This window comes from Ambystoma mexicanum, chromosome 1q, assembly GCF_040938575.1.
Source record: "Ambystoma mexicanum isolate Mex_15411 chromosome 1q, UKY_AmexF1_1, whole genome shotgun sequence".
NCBI classification, from domain to species: domain Eukaryota; kingdom Metazoa; phylum Chordata; class Amphibia; order Caudata; family Ambystomatidae; genus Ambystoma; species Ambystoma mexicanum.
Window position 1 is genome coordinate 1,503,756,060 of NC_090922.1, and position 9,306 is coordinate 1,503,765,365.

Genomic DNA, 9,306 nt, shown 5'->3' on the forward strand with positions numbered 1-9,306 from the left:
CACCCACTCCCAGGAGCTATAGGAGGAGCAGATCGAGGCGCTAGCAGGGGAGCACTTCCATGCCTGAGTGTAGGGGCATGTCCAGGCGCTAGCAATGAAGCAGCTCTTGGCACCATTGGATGAGCAGTCGCTATCTAAGGAATAGCTCTTGGCGCTAGATGTTCAGCAGCTTTAGGGAGCACTAGAGGAGACATCCCAGACTGCATTGGAGGGGCAATCCTAGCTCCCATCACAGCGACAGCTCTATCGACTGGCGGTGCAATTGCAACAGTTTGTGGAGAAGGAGCAAGGTGAGGCGCTATCGGGGCAGCAGTTCGCAGCGCTATTCAAGGAGAAGCTAGAGGCTGTCTGAGGACGGAGCGCCACTTCTGGTTCGCAGCGCTATCCCGCGGGCAGCTGCAGCCCCCCCCCCCCCCTTGGATGAGCTTGGGAATAATGGTGTAAGCTGCTGGCCCTGGCTCTGCCCACTGCAGGAGCAGTGAGTGCCCCCGACCCGCGCGCCGCCCACCATGGGCTTTGAGTTGGAGCGCTTCAGCGGGGAGGTGGACCCTGATCTCAAGTGCAACCTGTGCAACCGGGTCTTGGAGGACCCCCTGACTACCCCATGCGGCCACGTCTTCTGCGCGGGCTGCGTCCTGCCCTGGGTGGTGCAGCAAGGCAGTTGCCCCGTAAAGTGCCAGCGCCCCTCTGCCAAGGAGCTGAACCATGTCCTGCCCCTCAAGAGCCTCATCCAGAAGCTGGACATCAAGCGCGAGCATCGGGCACGCGGGTGCGGGCACATAGTCAAGCTGCAGAACCTGGCCGAGCACCTGGAGGCCTGCGACTATGCCCCGGCCGCGTGCCGCCACGCGGGTTGCGGGCAGGTGCTGAGCCTGCGGGACGTGGAGGCCCACATGCGGGATGCTTGCGAGCAGCGGCCGGCCGGGCGCTGCCAGCAGGGCTGCGGCCTGGAGCTGACCCACCACGAGCGCAGGCTGGGCGCCCACCGCTGCACCGCGGCCCTGCAGACACACAGCGCCGCCCTGCAGGCCCGCGTGCTGGGGCTGGAGGGCCAGCTGAAGAGGCAGGCGCTGCGGGCGGGCAAGCGGGAGCAGTCGCTGCTGTCGTGCCTCTGCGCCCTGCAGAACGAGCTGCAGATGACGGCGCTGCGCTACCAGAGGAGGTTTACCGAGTACAGCCAGCGCCTCGACTCGCTAACCCGTAACCTGGCCTCGCCCTGCAAGGTAAGCAGCCCCCGGCATGGCACACCACACCTGGCATGGCTATAAGACATACTATAACATGGGCCGGCATTCTGTACTCCTCAGTGCCCAGTTATCGTCGTCCCTAGTGCGCCTTCTGCCATTGTAAGGGATTTGAAGCGCTGCAATGGATGAATGCCGTAGTCGGTAAATACAATGCGTGTCAACAGTAATTGGAAGTGAGTAATTTGCACTGGTGAAACATTTGAAAGCATGCAGCGCATAGTGTTCACGCGCATGGATGATTGAATAGAAGTTTAAAAAAGACTATTGCATGGCGCATTGAGCGCAAAAATAAGAGAAAGATTTGGAAGAAGCCATTTATGGATAGGTTTTGCCTATTGGAATAAGAAGAATTAGGTTTTGGTATTTCAAAAAAAAAAAAAAAAAAAAAAAAAAAAAAAAAAAAAAAAAAAAAAAAAAAAAAAGAAGAAGAGAAAGATAGGGCGAAGAGGCCTACTTTGGAAAAGAATATCCAGAAATGGGAGGCCTCTTTTCAAATCCTGTCAACAATCATTTTAGAAAAATACCCAGAAGAGGGCACTGCACTGATTGCCTATCACCACAGAATTTTGGAGATTCACAATACCTTTTGGGGGGGAATCATGGCTGAACTACGATATAGAGTTCAGGAAGGAGATGCAGAAATTCCCTGATCTGGGCTGGGAGGAGGAAGAGCCCAAACTGTATATTTCCCATGTATTAAATGAAATCTCCAGGCCCAGCCCAAAAGTCAGAGGGTAAAACATGTACTAGTAATAAAATGGGAGCCTCACCAACAGAAATTGACCAACTAATAAAAATGTTAGAGAACTAGCCTGACCCTGCAGCTAGATAATTCTTGGGTCAGGGCTTCAAAGATGAGTTTCAGATCCCATTCAAGGGCCAGGGATCTCCCACTATACCCAAAACCAAAAATCTGCTTCTTCCCCAGCCAACATAATAAGAGAATAAAGTGGTAAAGAGCCAAACCTAGGGAGGATTGAGGGTCCCTTCCAACTCCCTCCTTTCATTGAGTTTTTATGCTTCCCCCTGGCCATTGTGCCCAAATAACAGCAGGTGGAGTTTAGGACGATCCACCATTTATCTCACTCACCCGGAAGCTCTTTCAATGTTGGCATCCTTGCCACTGAGGCTACTGTCTCTTACAGCGGCATGCAGGATGCGGTTGACCTAGTAAAACTGTCAGGTAGACACGCTCTCATGGCGAAAGCCGACACTAGGTCAGCATTCAGGCTGCCGCCTATGCACAAGAACACCTACCAGTGGCTGCGTTTCCATTTTTTGACAACATATTCTGTTTTGATAAACGCCCCCCCCCCCCCCCCGTCCCCCAATGGGCTGCGCCATCGCATGTGCCTACTTTGAACAGTTCAGTTCTTTCCTACAAAGGGTACTCCAACAGGCCACGCCTAGAGCCAGAACGGTACACTATCTAGATGATTTCTTCTTCACTGGCCCAGCAGGGTCTCCCATAGGCAGCGCATCCATTAAGTTACTTAGTGAAACCAGGCAGGCATTAGGGGTTCCCACTGGCGCTTGAGAAGACGGTAGGACCCTCCACCACCCTGCCATTCTTAGGCATAGAGATTGACTCTTCCAAGCGGGAATGCTGCCTACCCATAGACAAAATAGAGGACCTTCTAAAGACAATAAGGTTGATGACAGGCAGGGAATAGGCGACGCTGCGGGAAATGCAGTCCCTTGCTGGGAAGCTCAATTTTGCTACCAGAATCATGTTCCTAGGCCGGATCTTTAACAAGAACGTGGAACTAAAAATGAGGGTGGGTTACTAAGCCACACCACCACATCAGATTGGGCAAAGAAATAACACTAGACATGGCCATAGGGGAATCATTTCTTAACAATTTTAATGCCCAGGTGATATGGCGCAAAACCATGAATGGAGCGGACAAAAGGTCCTTGTTCACAGATGCGGCTGGCAGCAAATGATTTGGGGTATGTTTTGGTAACAAGTGGTGCGCTGAGCACTGGCCTCCCTGCTGGCAGAGGGGGGGCTGGTTCAGGAACATCACACTGCTAGAGATATTCCCCATAATGGATGGCACTCTATTTAAGGGGGGACTTGTTGGCCAGCACAGAACTGGTCACACGGTCAGACAACATGGCGGTTGTACACATGTTAAACAAGGGTGCTGCCTCCTGCCCTCTGGTGCTAAAAGTGTTGAGAGAAATGACAAAAAGTCACCCTGGAAAATAACATGGTAATAATTGGGCGGCACATTGCAGGCAAAGATAATAAGGCCGCTGACGCTCTGTCCCGTTTTTCAGTTCTCCACTTGCAAGGCACTAAACCCACAGGCAGAAGCCAGGAGGACAGCAGTTCCAGAAGAGGTTTGGGCCACCATGGACAAATCCAAGGCAACCCCCGCCAGCCAGCTCTCCCATCTGGCAGCAGTTTCATATTACACTAGATCAGCGGTGGCACCCGACCCCACCCACGGCGCACTAACCAGATATGCTCTCAACGGTTGGTCCAAAATGGAAGGGGTCAAGACAGACACCAGGCGCCCCCTCAATTTTGCTAAATTACAAAATTCTGCTAGACACCCTCCCTGCAGTATGCAACAATGCCTACGAGAGCTCACTATTTAGAGCTGCCTTCACACTCAACTACTCTGGGGCATTCAGGATCAGCGAGATAGCCTCCAAAAACACAGGCTCAGAGGTAGGGCTGTGAAACTGTGTAGGCCCAAAACTGACCAATTAGGAAAAGGGAGGATCATCAACCTGTACCGCATTGAGGAAACAGAATATTGCCCTATCTGCAGCACCAGGGCCTTCACGAACAAACGCCCCAGCCGGGGGGGGGGGGCAATTATTCACACACAAAATTGGGTCTGCCCTCAGTAGTTTCCAGGTGAGGTCTGTCCTCAGGAAGACTATAATAGCTATAGGATGGAATCCTACTGAGTTTGGATCCCACTCCTTCAGGAAAGGAGCAGTCACTTCAGCCTGGATGGGGGGGTTGCAAGAGAAAGCCATAAAAGGGAGTGGGGGTTGGAATCGGGGGCTTACAAAAGATACATCAGGAAATACTTGATTTAATATTATCTTCCTCCCCTCCCCCCCCCCCCCCCCCCCTCCCCCCGATTATCCCCTCATCATCCACCCATTTCGGGGGCAATGACTTGCCTCAGCTGGGCAGGACGTTTTTCTGGCTTAAATCGGCACCTCCCTCAGATCCCTGGCACGCATGCTAAGACTTCGAACAGAAGTGAAGAGGTCAGAAATCATCCCTCGCCAACAGTGGCATGAGGCAGAGTGCAGCAAAGCCATGGAGATTTCTAAGCTCAAACTGAACAAAGCCGTGGCCAATTTCTGCCTTTTTATCAGGCCTCAAATTTATTAAACATGGGATCTCGGTACACAACCAGGCCATGTTCTGCAATGACAGGGTTCACCTGTCCATTGAAGGTATGGACATTTCACCAGGAATATTTTCTGTACCCTGGCAGCCATAGGCTGTACTTAATTCATAAGCTCTTATTTTGGGGGGACCTGGGAGACGCCGGTCAGCATCCCCTCAGGGTGGCGGCGGGGATCAGCCTCGAGCGGGCCCCTAATTGGGATTAGGGCCCCCCGCTCACCTGTTCCCTCTGTCCCCAAAATATATTATTGTTATCCTTATGTGATGTTATGGCTGGTTTTTCTTTTGCACCATGGCTTGTACTAAAATAAAGCTTGTGGCCAAAGTTTTTTCCACCTCACATCATGGTCGTCAGTCTCCTCATTTCTGCAACTGTCATTCTGTATTGCCTGTCTTGTCACACTTGTCATCCATCCGTGTCACCCGCATGCCACTCCCCAGCACAAAAACACTTCCAGGCTTATACACCCGGGCCCACCCGGATGGGAGGCCCGGGGCCGTAAGCTGGGAGGTGGGGGGTTTGTGCTATGTCCGGTGGGGCAGTGCCTTTTGGCGCTGCCCCACTTAGCATGCACATGGTGGGGTCGGGCTGCTGGGTCCCTTTACAATGGGAACCCAGACAGCGCGTCTCCAAGACAGGAGGGTGAGGTGAGAGGGGCAGGTGACAACCGGCAGTCGCTGCCCCCTGTCACCTCGCCCTCCATACTTCAAAGGCCCCCCTTCCCATCCTGCGGATGCTGAGCGGGGGCCTTTTGAAGTTCAAAGAAGGGGCCGCCTTGCCCCCAGGCCGAATTTTGCCTTTATCTGGCGGGGGCAAGGTGGCCCTTCTCATGCTTCCTCCCCGTCAGCCACGAACAGCAGCAGGACGGCTGCAGGTCTAAAAAACCATCCCTCCCACCCTACAAATAACCGTAAGGAAAAGCTATAGCGAGGGCCAGGTAGAAAATGGAACACAATCATAGCATTAGGGGAGGCTAAAACGCCTCACTTCTAAAAATAAACATAAGAATTCAACTCCAAGAAGGGCCTTCTTAAAATACCGGGGGGTCTTTTTGTCTATTAGTTAATATTCCAGGAAAATACAGTTATAGAAGACCCAGACGCTCAGAATCCACCAGAGAACATCAATACAGGTGGGAGCCCTAGGGGTATAACAAAAGTGAAAAGGAGAGAGGAACTTGAGCAGAAACATGTACTAGTAAGCCTCAAGTATCCACCTCCATGCATGCAAAAGGGTGGGGTCTCACCACAAGTGGATCAGGAGCAGGGTAAGTTCCTAGTAAGGCTCCGGAACCCACCCCCTCACAATTTTGTTTATGCAGGATAAGCGCACTGGGGTACGCAAGTGGATCGTGGACGGGGGAAGTTCCCAGCTAAGCCCTTAGAACCCACCCCAGCAGCAAAATAGTACAACACAAGCACTGAAGGGGTCTCACAACACAAGTGGATCGGGAGCAAGGAACATTCTAGTAAGGCTCTCTTTTTGAACCCATTCCAGCTGTAAAAACAAGAAGCCTTAAGCGATGATGGGGTCTCACAACGCAAGTGGATCAGGAGCAGGGCAAAAACCTAGTAAGGCTCTTAGAACCCACCCCGGCTGTAAAAACAAGCAGCTTCAAGCGCTGAGGGGGTTTCATAATGCAAGTGGATCGGGAGCTGGGTAAAAACCCAGTAAGGCTCTTTGAACCCACCCCTGCTGTAAAAACAAGCAGCGCTAAGCGCTGAGGGGGTCTCACAAGGCAAGTGGATCGGGAGCTGGGTAAAAACCTAGTAAGGCTCTTTGAACCCACCCCTGCTGTAAAAACAAGCAGCGCTAAGCGCTGAGGGGGTCTCACAAGGCAAGTGGATCGGGAGCAGGGTAAAAACCTAGTAAGGCTCTTTGAACCCACCCCGGCTGTAAAAACAAGCAGCTTTAAGCGCTGAGGGGTCTCACAAGGCAAGTGGATCGGGAGCAGGGTAAAAACCTAGTAAGGCTCTTTGAACCCACCCCGGCTGTAAAAACAAGCAGCTTTAAGCGCTGAGGGGTCTCACAATGCAAGTGGATTGGGAGCAGGGAAAATACACTGTAAAGCTCTTTGAACCCACCCCGGCTGTAAAACAAACAGCCTAATGTGCAGAAGGGGTCTCGTAGCACAAGTGGATCTGGAGCAGGGAAGACCCTAGTAAGGCTCCTAGAACCCACCCCCGAGGAAAGAACTAGCCCGCAAACGGAGCGTGGGGGCTTCAAAAACTCAAGTGGATCATGTGTGGAGAAAGTGCCAAATTCATCTCCAAAGAGTGGACCAAGAGGCTAAAACGCCTCCATCCGTGGAAAAGTACAAAACACATGACCAAAAAATCAAAATGGCTCCAAGAACACATCCCGCGGAGGATCAAGTGAAAGGCTTCACAACGCGGGGTTTTGTTCTATCAAGAAATACGGATCAAGAGCCATAACTTCAGCGAAAATCACCCTGTGAGCAAGAGAGGGCGCAAGTGCTAAAGCTGGTCAGGTTGGACATCAGTAAAAGGCACACAAGCGCACGCCTACCCACCTCACTTGGAAAGGACAAGAGAAAGCAGGATGAACCTGCTCCAAAGACAAGCAATTATGAACATGTCACAGCTCACACGCTGTGGCCAAACAATTGTCACAAGCTTTCATATGAATGGCGGCGGGGATCAGCCTCGAGCGGGCCCCTAATTGGGATTAGGGCCCCCCGCTCACCTGTTCCCTCTGTCCCCAAAATATATTATTGTTATCCTTATGTGATGTTATGGCTGGTTTTTCTTTTGCACCATGGCTTGTACTAAAATAAAGCTTGTGGCCAAAGTTTTTTCCACCTCACATCATGGTCGTCAGTCTCCTCATTTCTGCAACTGTCATTCTGTATTGCCTGTCTTGTCACACTTGTCATCCATCCGTGTCACCCGCATGCCACTCCCCAGCACAAAAACACTTCCAGGCTTATGTCCTCCTCCCACTCTGCAGTGGTCCACACTGACGCCACGCGCCCCCTATCCCATCGCTGCCACAGGCATCGGTCCGTAATCTGCTAGAGAGACCGTGCAGCCTGTCACCCAGGAAAGGAGGAGTCGAGTCGGTGACGGGGCCCCACCCCAGCCCTGCCCCTGCACACCTACCCTCTCCTCAAGCGTGTGGATGCCAGGGCTGACCAGGGAAGGGCGCGCCGGAGCGTGCTGCTGTGTGATGGGGCGTGATGCTATGGAGAGTCCACACGTGGGCGCGAAGGGGAGTGGGGGCACGGGTCAATAATATATGAGGGTTAGAGAAAAGGGAACGGAGGAGAGAGTGAAAGTAGGACGGGAGCCGTGACTAGAAGAGAAAGCATGGAACGCAGGTCGCAAGAGGACCTCGAGGAAGGGAAGAGTCGGACAGGACGAATAGGAACGGGAATAAGCAATCATACAGAAACATGGACCCAGGAAGAGCGAAGAAAGAAAGAAAGAAAGAAAGAAAGAAAGAAAGAAAGAAAGAAAGAAAGAAAGAAAGAAAGAAAGAAAGAAAGAAAGAAAGAAAGAAAGAAAGAAAGAGAGAGAGAGAGAGAGAGAGAGAGAGAGAAGGGAGGGAGGGAGGAAGGAAGGAAGGAAGGAAGGAAGGAAGGAAGGAAGGAAGGAAGGAAGGAAGGAAGGAAGGAAGGAAGGAAGGAAGGAAGGAAGGAAGGAAGGAAGGGGGAGGGAGGGAGGAAGGAAGGGAGAAGGAATTAAAGAAGGAAGGAAGGAAGGAAGGAAGGAAGGAAGGAAGGGAGAAAGAAAAAAGAGAGAAAGAAGATTTGAAAGAAAGAAAGAGAGAAAGAAAAAAGAGAGAACGAAAGAAAGAAAGAAAGAAAGAAGGAAAGGAAGGAAGGAAGGGAGAAAGAAAGGGAGAAAGAAAGAAAGAAAGAAAGAAAGAAAGAGCGAAAAAAGAAAGGAAGAAAGAGAGAGAGAGAGAAAGGAAGGAAGGAAGGAAGGAAGGAAGGAAGGAAGGAAGGAAGGAAGGAAGGAAGGAAGGAAGGAAGGAAGGAAGGAAGGAAGGAAGGAAGGAAGGAAGGAAGGAAGGAAGGAAGGAAGGAAGGAAGGAAGGAAGGAAGGAAGGAAGGAAGGAAGGAAGGAAGGAAGGCAAGGCACTAGGAAATGAAAAAACAGATATAACGCCAAAATGAGAAAGAATTACAAGAAATCTAGGCATTGAAGATATATAAGAAAAAGAAAGAGAGAAAAAGGAAAAAGCAGAACCAAAAAAGAAGTGAGAAGCTTAATATGGAAGTATCGGTGAAAGGAAGAAAGAAAGAAAGAAAGAAGGAAAGAAAGAAAGTAACGTGAGTTAAATAAAGATAAGTAAATACGGCAGACAGATAAAAAACTGAAAAAAGAGGAAAGGCGGATTAAAGGAAAGCGATGACGAAAGAGAAAGTCTGAGAAAGAAACATTAAAATAAACAGATTGTGTTCTCAAGAAGGAATAAAAGAAATGACTTAAATCTTAATTCGATTCCTCAATGTCGTACAAGAAATAGAGGAAGACATGGCATACGTGTTGCAAAAGTAAAAAGGGAAAAATGTATAAGTGGAGAAGAAAGAAAGAAAGGAAGAAAGAAAGAAAGAAAGAAAGAAAGAAAGAAAGAAAGATAGAAAGAAAGAAAGAAAGAAAGAAAGAAAGAAAGAAAGAAAGAAAGAAAGAAAGAAAGGAAGAGGG

At 50.4% G+C, this 9,306-nt stretch overlaps 1 pseudogene; it reads left to right on the forward strand.

Annotated features, from left to right (window-relative positions):
• Positions 1-27: 27 nt before the first annotated feature.
• On the forward strand, positions 28-1,681 carry LOC138550400 (E3 ubiquitin-protein ligase PDZRN3 pseudogene; annotated as a pseudogene).
• Positions 1,682-9,306: the final 7,625 nt, after the last annotated feature.